The 14,360-nt window shown below is 47.4% G+C and overlaps 1 protein-coding gene across 2 annotated transcripts in view; it reads right to left on the bottom strand.

The window, feature by feature from the left end:
* The window catches only part of BRINP1 (BMP/retinoic acid inducible neural specific 1), a 295,700-nt gene extending 290,004 nt beyond the window's left edge, over window positions 1-5,696 (bottom strand). For both annotated transcript variants that reach the window (XR_012247410.1, XM_073639712.1), the window contains exon 1: window positions 5,337-5,696. The gene's annotated coding sequence lies outside the window, so the exon portion shown is untranslated. The remainder of the gene's footprint in view (window positions 1-5,336) is intronic.
* Between the last annotated feature and the right edge of the window lie 8,664 nt (window positions 5,697-14,360).

Genomic DNA, 14,360 nt, shown 5'->3' with positions numbered 1-14,360 from the left:
CTAATTTATGTCCACTTAAAAAAAATCTATTAAGGGGTTATTCCCAAAAATACAACTGAGCCTCTATCCAAAGGATTCATAAGACACAGAATAACTGGCTGGGGATCCGGATGCTGGGGCCCCCAGTGATCCCAAGATCATGGCTCTGGAGTCCCACCCTAAAAGGAGTGGAAGTGTGCATGCTCAGCCTCTGCTACATTCATTGTTAATTGGTCATGATGGTGAAACCTGAGTACAGCGCTCAGCTTCCTCCAGTGGTACCATAGACAATGAATGGAGTACAGGTCAAGCATGCATCTCTGCTTCATTTCCAATCTCGGGATCCCTGTGTGTCCCAATGGTAGAACCCTCAGCAATAAGCAATTTATCTTCTATCCTCTATGGATGGGGGATAACTTGTCTTTTTGGGAATAACCATTTAATATATAGATTTTTTCAAATTCTATGGATAGGTGATTAACTTGTTTATTGGAAATAACCTCTTAATTATTTGTATTCTAATTAAAAAATGTTAACTATGGTTATCAAATTGCTTCATTCTTTTCTGTAGATTATGACCCTTGCAAGAGCAGGCCATAAAGCAGGAGGTATGGTTTTAAAGTAGAAAACTCTTGTTCTATAGGGGTTTATTATCCCTACCATCTTCTTCAGCCTTGACATGATTTTAGAAATTCCAAAATATATTTTTCTTGAGGCTTTGATCATTCAAGGTAAGTTCTATTGGATATTAAAAGACAATTATGCAAGTAATCAATTTCATTCAGTGCCCAAGGTCTCCAATCTAAGTAATGACACTACAGGAACCAGCAGATGACCGTGAGATCAATACCAAACCAGAGGTCAAACTAAGGGTGAGAAGACCTCGAAACCATCGAACAAATAAGAGTCATGTACATAGCCAAAGTGTGAGTATCAGAAATCATCAACCAGAAGTAGCACAGATACAAAATCCATTCTTCTCCAGGCTTCGATCCTCAGAGTTTTGGTTTAAAAACACAGAAACACCAAGTTTTATAAGCCCCTTGTCTTGTGGTAAGATTAAGCTCTACTGGTTCTCAAAAGACAATATTACAAGTAATTAATCCATTGAGCGCCCAAGGTCCACGGGTTTGTCTTATAGGAATCAGCAGATTGAAGTGAGGACAATACCAAGGTCAAACCAAAGGTCAGATGGGATCAGTGCTAGAGAATAGAGGAGAAAGTCATGTATGGCCAAAGTGTGTGTATCATAAGTCAGCAACCAGAAGGAGCACAGATACATAACCAAGAACAGGGCAAAGGTACAGAGCTAGGAACGTCAAGGAATTGCGTGACCATTTTTTTCGCTCTAAATATATTCTTGTGAGCGTCTTCAAATTGTTCAGAGTTCAAAGTGACATTCCTTGTGAAAAAAAAACAGACCATGCCAAGTTGCTGCATAGAAATCACACCTAAAAATCAATAAAAATGACAGTTTCGGCTATGGCCTGTAAGCATTTGTTTACTGCAGATGTTACTTTATGACTTTATGTAGTAGAACAGATGCATTTGGAATATTTTTGCTGACTTATCAGGTCCAATACATATACACTCCAACATCACTACGTAGACATAAGTGAAGCGGTGGTCATAAGAACGATGCCTCCCATAGATGATGACCTTCAGTCTCCTCTATTCTTTATGGGGTTTTTTTTTTTCATTCTTGTACATTACTTACTTCAATGAACAGGCAGATGATCCACATTCGAAAGGAATTAATATTGTGGCAGAGTGAATTATCATGGATCAAATACTAAAAAAAAGGTCAAGTGGTGATTTTCCATTCCTGAGTCTTCTAGGTTGGGCTCTCGTGTTAGTTTTATGTAAAAGTATACATAGTCTTAGTTATGTATTAACACAGGAATTACATTTTATCCATTCCAGTCATCCGAGTTATGCCATATATACAAATATGAAATATTTAGTCCTACTAATTTTACAGTTAAAAAAAAAGATATTTTTTTCTCACATCCTCCGTCTAAAAAAAAGAACTTTTTTAACTTGTAATATAAGTGTTTTATCAAATATGAGAAAAATTAGTGATGGAAAAAGAAAGGGTTTAAGGATAGAGTAATTTTGGAAATTGGCAAATCTGCAATTCTAAATTAGATTTAGGAATAATAAATGATACAATGTTAGCAGCATTAACAACAAAAATAAAAAAAAAAGTCTGTATAAAGAAACCTAAATGATGCAAGCTGGCGCAGACTGCTACAGATTCTCGATGATAATGATGTCCTCTTTGAAGAAGAGACAAGAGACTAAACATGCAATTTTCTGAGTAAAACCCATCCTGAAAAAAAACTGCTGATACAATACAGAATGTTCAAGTGAACAAAAGACTCAGAGAAAACCTTTGTACAGAAAACAACAACACGGAGGATGCAAAGGACGGAAAGGAAGCAGAAGGGAACCAGGAGGAAAACGCTCATCATTTACTACGGCCACGAGCAGATCAGACTGAAATCCAGAGATGTCTTACTGAAAAATCTATTGTAAGGAAACACAAGTTCCTCAACCTACTGCTCACAAGGAGGCAGTATACACCGCTGGTAACGGAAAAGAAAAGAGCTCGAAGAATAAAAGGACATGCAAATAATTCTAAAGTAGTCACAGAAAGCCACAATCTCATCCCCAACTGCGCCCTGGATCTAGACTTTTAGCAGAGATTGATGTTGGCCGGTCGGCCAGAGGACATATATATTTGTTATACTACTTATTCACTTTGACCTTGTTTTTATTGATATATATATTTCATGCATGGGTCAATACACCCAATAACATTTGCTATGCCGAGTTGACTACCAATTCATTTGGAGTGATTGCTTTGTTGTTTTCGGCCGGCAGTCTCACTAAATGATATCCAGGACGTTGGACAATTAATAATTCTTAGCCGTGGAGATGACTTCAGCACGCCTCACGTCTACATCCACCTCAGTGCCAAAAACAAAGGAAAATAAAGACATCCATACCAAGTATCTGGGGCACCGGTAGCCATGAGGAACACAATATTTAATGCAGTATATCTATACAATTAGATCTTGCACAGAGCATATAGGTTATGTCTAGATTTGGAGATCAGAGAAGACCCCCCACAACAAACTATCACCGAGAACCTCTAAAATTATCTATTCCCATAAATTATATATATATATGTATTTTGTCATATAACAGCCATTACAAATATTAATATATGTGCCACAGACAGTATCGCAGTACAAAGTATAATCTATGAAATTAATATTTAACATATTAAAAACAATGATGATATCTTCTGCTTTAATGACATGCTTTACTATAATGTATGCTGTAAGGGTCAATTCCCATGGGTCAGATTCTGTGCCCAATAGACAATCCATATAGCATTCATGAGATTGGGGGCTTTGTGGCTATAGAAAACCCCCACAATGGATTTTTGTCTGCACTACAGATAAAAAATAAAAAAATCAGTGGCGGAAATGCTAGCACGCTACTTTATTTCTGCAAAGTCAAGACAGTAAAGCATTGTGCTTCTTTTTCAGTGTGTTCGCTTGGATTTGCTGCACATCCACAGAAGATACAGATAGCAATGTGAACATGCCCATAACATACATATTATGTTTATGCATTTGCTTACTAATCACTAGTATAATACCTATGACAACAACATAATGTGCAGTCAAACAAATGGAAATGTTTGCAGACTGGGATAAACTTACATAGGAGGAGCCTGCAAGAAAAAGCACTGGAAATAATCTCCTGCTGGAACCATTAGAGGCAATGCAGGAGCCAATGGGCGAGCAGTAATAATAATGCATGCGTTGCTTCATTTCACACATTTTAACCACTTTTCACCCAAACCTTAATTTTCATGTCTTTTTTTTTTTTTTTTAACCTTTTCCTTTCCTAATTCATGCATTATCACAAATTTACGGTTTGAGTTTTCTGCAAAATGAAGCAGCGATCGATAATGTGTTGTAAGGTAATATCAATAATAATTTATTTAATACCTATAAATATGAAAATATCCTATCTATTCCTTTCATTTATTAAGATGCACAAAGGAAATACACTATAAAGAATATCCTCTAACTCAACGCCTTGCATGTAGAAAAAGCTAAAGTAGTGCTGAGGGTTGTCAGCAGAGGTCACGTCCCATATTACAGACAGAAGGTCCAGGCCCATCTCACTAGCCAACATTGAAAATCCGCCCCTAGACTAATATAAATGCGCCCAGTCTTCACCGGATTTACATAACAGCTGAGAGCACGTTTTCTCACCAGAGCCCAGAGAGCACTGTTGCAGAACCTGAGACAGCTCCAGAAGGAAACATTCAGGCTGCAACATCTACAGATCTTCATATCGGTTGTCTACATAGGTTTCAGAGCAGATATACAAAAAAATGAAGGAGTTGCTTTCCCCCCTCTATCCAGAAGCATGTGTTATTACATGTGGCTCCGGGGTGAGCACTGCTGCTGCCTTACTGCACTGGGGGGGGGGGGCTCATGTGCTCAAATCGAACCAGAGCAACATCTGCATAGAGTTTACATGTTCTCCCCTCGTTGGCGTTGGGTTTATTCATGGTACTCTGGTTTCCTCCCACACTCCAAAAATATATATATATATATATGCTTAGGTTAATTGGTTTCTTACGACATTGGCCTTGTATGAGTGAAGACGAGAGTGTAAGGTCAAGCGCAATCTCTGTACATCACTATGGAATAGGTTAGCTCTACCTAGCGAACAGGTAATCGATATGAAATGAATAAAACATGAAGCTTGGCGCGTCCTGCTCTAATGGGTGCCTGTCTTCTGGGGGCAGTGTGGGCACGTTCAATTTCTTGGTTGCCCGCACGTTCATCCTTAGGTTCATTCCTTTGGATTCCAAAAAAAAAAAGGGATGTTTTAATGTGTGTACACGTGTATCCGCGTCTGAATATATAATCAAGCTGGTGCTTACGTGAGCTGTATGTAATCAGATGGCAGCGTTTAACAGAACACCCGGTGACTAAAAGTCTATAGCCAGTCGTACTTGTACATGACAAATGTGACTGTGTGCATCTTGTCCCAGGTGTTAACCATTTACCTGCAGGTGTCTGTGCGGTGGATTGACTGTGCACGTACATACATGCGTGTGTTAGACGTGTAGTTGAGGAATCTGCAGAAGCTCTTTCTCTCTCTCTCTTTATTGTCTCTCTCCCTCTCTCTGTTTTTTCTATCTCTTTCTGTGTTTGTAAATCTTTGTTTTATATCGTTTGTATGATTGCGGCTTAGTTTTATGACAGTGTTGTGTCAATGATGGGTAAAATAGTAAATATTACAAGAGTGCAATTACTTGCCTTCTGTCAGTGTGCCTCTCCGGCAGGGAATAGGTATCCACAAGCAGTTATTATCCGAGGTAGGTACCTCTGGGTGCTGCTAACATGCTGGTGCTGCTGCTGCTGCCGCCGGCTGTACTGTAATCTTGGATTGTCAGCAGTCCTTGTCATACTCAGACACAAAACAACCTTCCTTTCTAAAGATCCCAAGCATTAAAAAAAGGCAGTGGTTATTGAACGTGCTGGCTATTTTCCTCCTTGTACTTATGCAGACAAGATGATGACTGGAGCAGGAAAAAGAGAGAGAGGGAGAGAGAGAGATGGAGAGAGAGGGGTTGTGGAGGGGGATGGGAGATGGGATGAATGAGGAAAGAGCTGGGAGGAGCCGGCTGCGCAGATCTGATCCCGAGCTGTGCATCCTATAAAAAATCAGGAGCAGGAGGCAGAATTGAGGTGGGACAGAATAAAGAATAAACTGAGCCCCATCCAAAATATTCTGGTGTGTCATAAAATAGGAGCAAAAGAGGCGACGGGGCGTAGTGAGACCATATTCATCTAGCGCAGCGACGCTGAGGGCGCTGCGAGGCTGTCACTCCAGAGGAAAGGCATTATTGCTGGATGTAGATGCAGCATTCAGGAGAAAACATGGCTTCAGAGCAGAGGTAGGAGAGGCGAGGCATGATGGTCATTTGGAGTGGGGGGATGTGATTTTCTTTTTTTAATAATAATAATAATAATAATAATAAAAGTATGGGTAGCACGTTGCATGCCAACGCAATGAATTAATTTACTGTCACATGCGCTGCTCTCTCTGAGCTGCAAGTGTCATTTGAAGATTAGTCTGGATAGATGTGCTGCCTTCCCTCCAGAGACCAGGGACACAAGGATGTTGCTGGGTCCTAAAGCGGACATCCTCCTACCTGGTTTTAAACATTGCTGCAGTAAGAACTGGTTTATCTCAGAAGGCGTCTCGTTCCCAGCAGCCGCTGCACACACATGCACCAGTGAGGGCAGCCCCAGGTGGATAGATGGTGGATAGATGGTGCCCATGTTAGGACGTTCCTGCTGCACCTCTCTTCCACTAGTACTTCGCACTCCCTCCCTCACAAGTAACCTGGTTTTTTGTTTTTTTTGTTGCTGTAAACAGCTTGTTGTTCATCTTCCCTGCGTATCTGTCACCTTTCTCCTAACCCCTATCCTTTATCATTCACTGTGCAAAAATAAAACCGAATCACGTCATGCAATTTTACCTTCAGATTTCTAGGTGTTTTCAGACAGAATTCAATGAATTTACAGATCAAGTCAGTAATATAAGCCGACGGTAGGGTAGAGCACTTTTCATGCGTAAACAGGAAGATGCCGATATAGCCAACATATTCCTCGGCTTTATTTAATATCACAACTTCAACAATCTCAGTAGGAGTCAGATGAAGTACTGCTTAAGTGCTGTGAGATTCCCCCAGCTGCCTGACATTCTGCAACGGGCCAGATACTTCTGCCATGTTTCCAGCAGCGCCGTGACAATTGGGCACTAATACCGGTGACAAAGCTACGTGTCATGGTCTCTCCTTTTTCAAAACAAGAAAATATCATGCTCAGAAGTCTTAAAGTGCTTTTGGAGCCTTTGAAAACCACAGAAAAATCTTATATGCGTTTGGACACCACTCAACACCAACCGGCTCAGAAGAATTTCCTTTTTGTGGTCATTACCATGTGCTTAAGTAACTCACCTGGGTGATCTCTGTCTCTGTTATTGTCTGCAGTGCTGACATCACACTGACAGCACTGCAGCCAATCAAAGAGCTCTACAGCTTGTGCCATCAACTCGTGCCGAACCGCTGAGCTCAGTTATTGTCTGCAGCGCTGTCAGTGTGATGTCAGCACTGCAGACAACAAGCGGTGGAGGAAACTTAGAGGGTAAGAAAAAAAGTAATTTTTTTTTTAAAAACAAACTGCGTCCGTGATCCAGGGGTTTTCCAAAACTGGAAACTCCTTTAATTTTTCCATGTCGGTACAGCCCTTCTGTTTTGATGCTGCCAGGACCTGCTGTAGACTGGATTACTATGCAATGGATTTCCATGTCTACTTTCCCCTCTTAAAGATATTGGCCTGAGTCATCAAAGGCTTTTATGCCAGAATTCTGGTGTAAAAGCTTTGAAAAATTGCAAAATTTAGGCACTAATCGGAGTTGTGCCGAAATTTTACGACTTTTGGTGTTCTCGTGCCAATTTCAACAGCTCCAACAAAATGGGTGAACATAGGGAAGGACAAGGCATCACGCAACAGCTTATCTAATTCATGACGAGCTGTGGGCGTTACTTATGGCAGAAACCTCACTCCAGTACCTGACTGGAGTAAGATTTCTGGCATGGCTCATGGAGGCGCATGCCACTCGTCAGACACTCCAGATTCATGTAGAGGCTTGCACCCCTTCATGAATCAAAAGTGTCTGCCTCCAGCACACCCCCTCATCAAAACGGCATGAAGAACGCCTTGATGAATCTGGCCCTTTGTCTCTATTTACAGCCACCCGGCTGCCTTTCTATTAAAAAGATACTTGCCAACAGTCCCTGTTTTGCTATGACAGTCCTGCAGGTTCAACCACAAAAGAGGTGGCTGAAGCTGAGGCGCCCAGGGGGGATGGGGACGACTCGGCGCCCGGTCCTTGTTGTTGGTTTTGGGGGCTGTCGCGGTGGCCGGCTCCCGGGCCCGTACCCTGGGGTCACTCTTAAAAGAAGGAAAAGGGGGAAAGTTGTATGGGATAGGGGAATGTTCGTGACGCCACCCGTGGTGTCTGGTGAGGATCACCAGCGCTGCCACAGTCCTCTGAGGCCGGTGTTCAGGCAGCTTAGTTGGCGCGGCTCCCCACAGGTGGAGCGGGGCCTCAGGGCAGCGTAGAGAGGGATACAGAGTAGAGCGTTGGCGGGTGCAGAGCCGCGGAGGAAAGAACAGACAGAGGCAGTAGTTGAAGTCATCCAAGTCTTTACTCACGGTAGTGTTTTCTCAGCTCAGAGCTTCTCTCTGCTGTCACACAGCAAGCTGCGGCCGCCAGGGTGGGGTTCAGCACACTCCAGGTAGTTCAGGAGCGCTTGATAGGACCCCCGCTCTATTGTGTTCCTCTCTTGTTCAACTTCTCCCGCCTTGTGTCCCCCACTGAGTCCCGTACGGGTACTGCGATGTCCCTTGTAGGTTACGTGTAGTTCCCGGACCGACTGGGTGCCCTGTTTTGGTGACTTGTGGTGAGAACGTGGCGTAAGGCCGGGTCCCTCTGGATAAACTCAGATTAGGGCATACAGGTGGCGACTCCGCTCCGTCCGTATCCCCCTGGGATCCACATAAGCCTCTGGACTTTTCCGACAGAGACGTGAAGTGCAAAGTCAGATAATAGGGGACCGGTACCCCCTCTTGCGGCAGGGTCTCTCTGGCAGGGCCAGAATAAGGTATGCAGGTGGCGACTCCGCTCCGTCCGCACCCCCTGAGATCCTTTCGCCTGTGGAGCCTATCTCCTCTGCTCCCCTCTTGGGCCTTCTTGGTTGGACCCTGACCGGGGACAGAGCCGGTTATAACTCTGCCCCGACCCCCCGTCTCGAGGCCTGAGACCGGGAACCGTGGACCCCTCAGCCGGCTGCAGCTTTGTGCTGACTTGCCGTCCCAAAGACCCACGACCAAAGACCATGTTATTAAAATGGCCTACAGTTATATAGAATTCTAATTAAGTGCTTAAGTAAATGCTTCCTCTGCCCTCACTCACTACGTGGTTCCCCCTAACTTTGGTTCCTGCCAACTCCTCCATTCAGGCCCGGGGCAGCACTATGGTGCTTTAGGCCCCCTTCAGAACTGGAGTGGTGTAATGTTGAGTGTGTGGTTGGGGTCCTGTGTAGTACTCCATCCTTACCAGGGAGAGGAGATACCACACCTCGTTCTGAGATGCAGTATCCCTGTGGCGACTGAACCCTCAGGGGCGCCACAAAGCTAATCCATTCTCCAAAAGTGGCCATTCCTGAGAGTTCTTGGTAGTAGGGCTCAATTGTCCCATGTGTTGGTGAGTAAAAAGTAGTGGTGCAATTACGCAGAACACAACTTTGCAACTGAAGACACAGCTCTGCTGTTCAGCATGAGAAACATGATCCTTCCAGAGACAGCAAGGGAAAAGGAAGTGTGGCACCCCAGGGTTCTGGTTACCACAGTAATAGCAATATTACGTCTGTGAGCAGGTGGGAGGTCTCCTGGTCAGGAATCCTAAGCATGCCACACCTCCTGCCCAGTCCTGGGAGGGGAAGAACTTCCCCTATATAAACTGGGGCTGAGGTGGGGTTAGAAAAGAACACAGACAGAGACAGAGACACAGTCTGGTCTGGTGTGGATCAGTTACAGGGAAAATAAGAACAGGAGCTCTGTGGGAGCAGTGATAAAAGGAGTCCGGGACTGGAAGCTGTAGAGCTCGTCCGGACTGAAGAGATCTCACCGGACACGGAGTCCGAGGCTGTGGGGACTGTTCCATACCCAGCGGCAGAAACCGACCGGCAGGGGATTTCAGGTCCTCTGGCCAAGAAACCCGAAGGCACGGTCACACGCAAGGGACCAGCACCGCCGTCGTGGAGCGGAGGCTACCAGAAGGCCCCGAGTCACCGGCCATACGGGTGAGCACCACACGGTACACTCAGGGACGTGGGCTACTTTTACCCGCTTCTAGCAAGGTAGCCAAGAAGAGTACAGTTAGTTGGGGAGGCCTACAACTCCGCCTGGCCAGGGGAGATCCTGTCTGCTCACGGACTGACCAGACCCCGACCGCTAGCCAGTACTCCCGGGAGGGTCTATCTTTGTCACCAGTAAAGACCCTGAACTACACCGCACCATCTCTGAGTGGTTCCTGGTGCCTGCGTGCAATTCTACCATCCCCATCATTCACGTGCGCTGCCCTGAGACCATACCCCTCCCGTTGGGGGTTATACTACCCATGCTGCACAACTGTACCACCGGCCTCAGCGGTCTGCCCTGCAGCGGCGGTTTCGTAACCGCATTCAACGGGTGGCGTAGTCGAACAATATCACATCTGCCACTAAAAACATCGCCACTTAGTTTGACACCCTGGGCACGGACCGGGTCACCGCCACGAGGACTACCACCCCCAACAGATCCGGCTCCGGGTATTCCCCAAACATGGCCCAGGGGGCGCGTCAACTTTTGGCGTAGTCGGCAGGATTTCGTGCCCGCAACCACCGGGTACTGCGTGCCTGAAAAACACTGTTAAACTTACCTGTGGTGAAGATTTCCGCCATCCGACGCCATCTTTTGCCTTCTTCCCGCCATCCGTGGAGTTTTCCCGCCATCCGATGCCATCTTTTGCCTTCTTCCCGCCATCCGTGGAGTTTTCCCGCCGTTGGACGCCATCGCGAGGACGCCGCGCGAGAAGAAGAGGGGGCGTGGACTCCGAAAGCGCGCGAGAACTGAAGCCCCGCCTCACGTCCGGACGTTGCGTAAGGTCCTGGAAGGAGCCCAGCAGACGCCGACGTCACAAGAGCGCGACGGAAGGTCCTCAACCCTGACGATCCACTGCGGAGCCGCGGCCTACGGAAGAGGATCATCGCAAGGTAGGCCACGGTCCACTAGGGGGGAGGAGGATGTCGGGTACGGAGGAGAGCTTCACTGCTGCAGCCACCGCCAGCAACACCGCTGCTGCGGTCATGCCTTTCACCATGCCCTACATCCCGGGGGCAGCCTGGCTACCCCGGTACTCAGGGGAGTCCCATACCCTAAATGACTTCAGAGAAAGGCTGGATAGCCTCTTCCAGGTGTACCCCCTCACAGAAGAGCAAAAAGTGAGCATCCTGGTGGCTCAATTAACAGGGGCAGCCCAAAGGGAGGTAAAGTCCTGGCCACTTGGGAGGAGGAGGACTGTCGCAGAGATACTAGCCCGGCTAAAGGACACCTTTGATACCCGTACCTCAGCCGAGATCAAGCTTAGATTCTACGGGTGCAAGCAGCGAGCACATGAGACTATAAGGGACTATGCACTAAACCTACAAGAGGCCCTGAGAGCCATTAAGCAGGCCGACCCTGACGGCGTGGGAAACGAAGACAAGTTGTTGACTGAACAATTTATAGAGGGTCTACATTGCAATGCCCACCGAACCCAGTTGCGAGCAATGGCCTTACAGGACCCTCATCTGGACTTTGCACAGTTCAAGGACAGAGCCATCCGGGTGCTCCGAGAACCGGCACCAGGTGGCGCTGTGACCCACAAACGCCCTGCTACCATTTACCACCAGGAGACGGCGCCCTTGTCGGCAGGGCCTGTGGGAGCTGATGCGCAGGCTTTAAACAATGACCCGGCTACAGACCTGCACCATCAGGTCCAAGAACTAACTAAAAGCGTTGCCGCGCTAACCCGAACTGTGCAGTCTTTACAGGTTTCTACTCCAGCGAAGATCCAGCTGGCATCCGGACCGGAGGATATCCCGTGGCGCCGACCAAGGAGGACCCCACCGGCCAGAGGAAGACCCAGCGACCGATACAACGAGGACGGACAACCCATCTGCCGCCGCTGCAATCAACCCGGACATATGGCAAGGTACTGTCCTTTAAAACTGGCACAACCTGGGGTAGAGGGCCAACCCCTAGGAATAAGATCACCAGGCGCATCGAACTGGCGTGACAAATACGTGGGAGGATGTCCAGTCTTGCCAGTAGTACTGGATGGCATTCCTATGAGTGCCCTACTTGACACCGGGTCACAGGTCACCACCATCCCGTACGTGCTCTTCAAGCAGTACTGGAATGACTCGGATATAACCCGCTACCCAGACGACGACTTGAGTATCATCGCCAGCAATGGTCAGCCCGTGCCACAGATCGGATTTAAAGAGGTGACCATTAAAATCGGTAAAGTCAAACTGACAGCACAGGGACTGATCATTGTGGACATTGACAAGCGCGAGAGTCACCCAAAGATAACTCTAGGAACTAATGTGATTGAAAATTGTCTTGCAGAGGTGATTCTTATTTTACAGCAGGTTGCCAAGAACGCCAGCTCCGGCCAGCAGCGAGTGCTCCAAAAAGAGATCCGGGCACTGATGCGACGGCAACAGGTGGAACTCTCCGGTGGTGAGATTGGTAGCGTGAGAATGTGTGACCCTTTCCCTATTGCCATGCCCCCGAAAAGTGAAATGATGATTTGGTGCCGGGCAGCTATTGGTCTGAGAGGTAGAGATTACCAGGCAATGGTAGAACCAGTCTACTCAGATAGTAGGCCCACCATTTTGACGGCACGGGGGGTGGTTGATGTACGCCATGGGAGGGTGCCTGTTCGCATAATAAATATCGGGAAGAGGGAAGTGTACCTGCCCCGGTATGCTACGCTAGCCAAATTGTATACCATCAACCAAAATTCTGTACAGTCCGTGGAACCCTTGCCTCCATCTCATCCAGAGGAAGGTAACGGCTCTAAACAACAAATGGAGGACTGGTGTCAGCAACTGCATTTGGGTACTGACTCCACACCCGCTCACCAAAAGCAGGGAGTCTACCGGGTGCTCCAGGAATACGAGAGAGTGTTTAGTAAACACCCGCTAGACTTCGGGCGAGTAAAGGGGGTAGAACACCACATCCCCACGGGAAACCATCCTCCCATAAAGGAGAGATACCGACCCGTACCCCCTGCACACTACCAACACGCCAAGGGGATGCTTAGAGACATGAAGGAGGCTGGGGTAATCAGGGATAGCTGTAGCCCCTGGGCAGCTCCACTAGTCTTGGTTAAAAAGAAAGACAACACTATGAGAATGTGTGTAGATTACCGGAAAATCAACCGTATCACACACAAAGATGCGTACCCCTTACCAAGGATAGAGGAGTCTTTGGCTGCTTTAAAATCTGCTAACTTCTTCTCCACTTTGGATCTCACTAGCGGGTACTGGCAGGTTCCTGTAGCAGAGGCGGACCGGGAGAAGACCGCATTCACCACCCCGATGGGACTTAGCGAGTTTACCTGCATGCCGTTCGGACTCTGCAACGCACCAGGAACCTTCCAACGATTGATGGAATGCTGTCTGGGACACCGGAACTTTGAGACGGTCCTGCTGTACCTGAACGATGTTATAGTTTATTCCAAAACCTACGAGGACCACCTGAAACACCTGGCGGAGGTGTTTGAAGCCCTGGCAAACTACGGTCTGAAGGTGAAACCGTCGAAGTGTCACCTGCTAAAACCAAAAGTGCAGTACCTGGGACACGTGGTGAGTGCTGACGGAGAGGCCCCCGACCCTGATAAGATCACCGCGATTAAGGAATGGCCAAGACCCTCCAGCGTAAAGGAAGTGCGGCAGTTCCTCGGGTTGGTAGGCTACTACCGAAGGTTCATTCCCGGTTTCACCAAAAAGGCAGCTCCTATGCAGGACCTCCTGATAGGCCAGTCCAGGAAGGCCAAGAACCAGAAGCCGCCCTTCAGATGGGAGAAGCTGGAAGAAGAGTCCTTCCGCCAGCTGAAGATGGCCATCACGGGGGATGAAATCCTGGCGTACCCTGATTACAGCCAGCCCTTTATCCTCTACACCGACGCAAGTAACATCGGGCTAGGAGCCGTACTGTCCCAGATCCAGCAGGGGAGAGAACGGGTAATTGCTTACGCCAGCCGAAAACTGCGACCCACCGAAAGAAACCCTGAGAATTACAGCTCATTTAAGCTAGAGTTCCTGGCAGTGGTGTGGGCAGTCATCGAACGCTTTAAGCACTACCTCGCCTCTTCGCGGTTCACCGTGTACAAGTATAACAACCCGTTGACACACCTGGACACTGCAAGACTCGGTGCCCTGGAGCAGAGATGGATGGCCCGCCTGTCCAACTATGAGTTCACGATCAAATATCGGGCAGGACGCTCCAATACCAACGCGGATGCCTTGTCCAGAATGCCAAACCTACCGGACGTAGGGGAAGATCCAGAGGAACTGGAAGAAGTTGAACTCCCCGCGTTTCACCGTCATGGGACTACCCAGTATTCCCACCGTGTAAGGGGTAAGCAATCCGCTACGTTCAACCCCTTACCTCATT

The sequence above is a fragment of the Phyllobates terribilis genome, unplaced genomic scaffold (genome assembly GCF_046119375.1).
Source record: "Phyllobates terribilis strain yellow unplaced genomic scaffold, ASM4611937v1 Scaffold_7__3_contigs__length_470593459, whole genome shotgun sequence".
NCBI lineage: Eukaryota > Metazoa > Chordata > Amphibia > Anura > Dendrobatidae > Phyllobates > Phyllobates terribilis.
The sequence above is the reverse complement of the archived record's forward strand: the minus strand, read 5'-3'. Positions and strand labels throughout refer to the sequence as shown.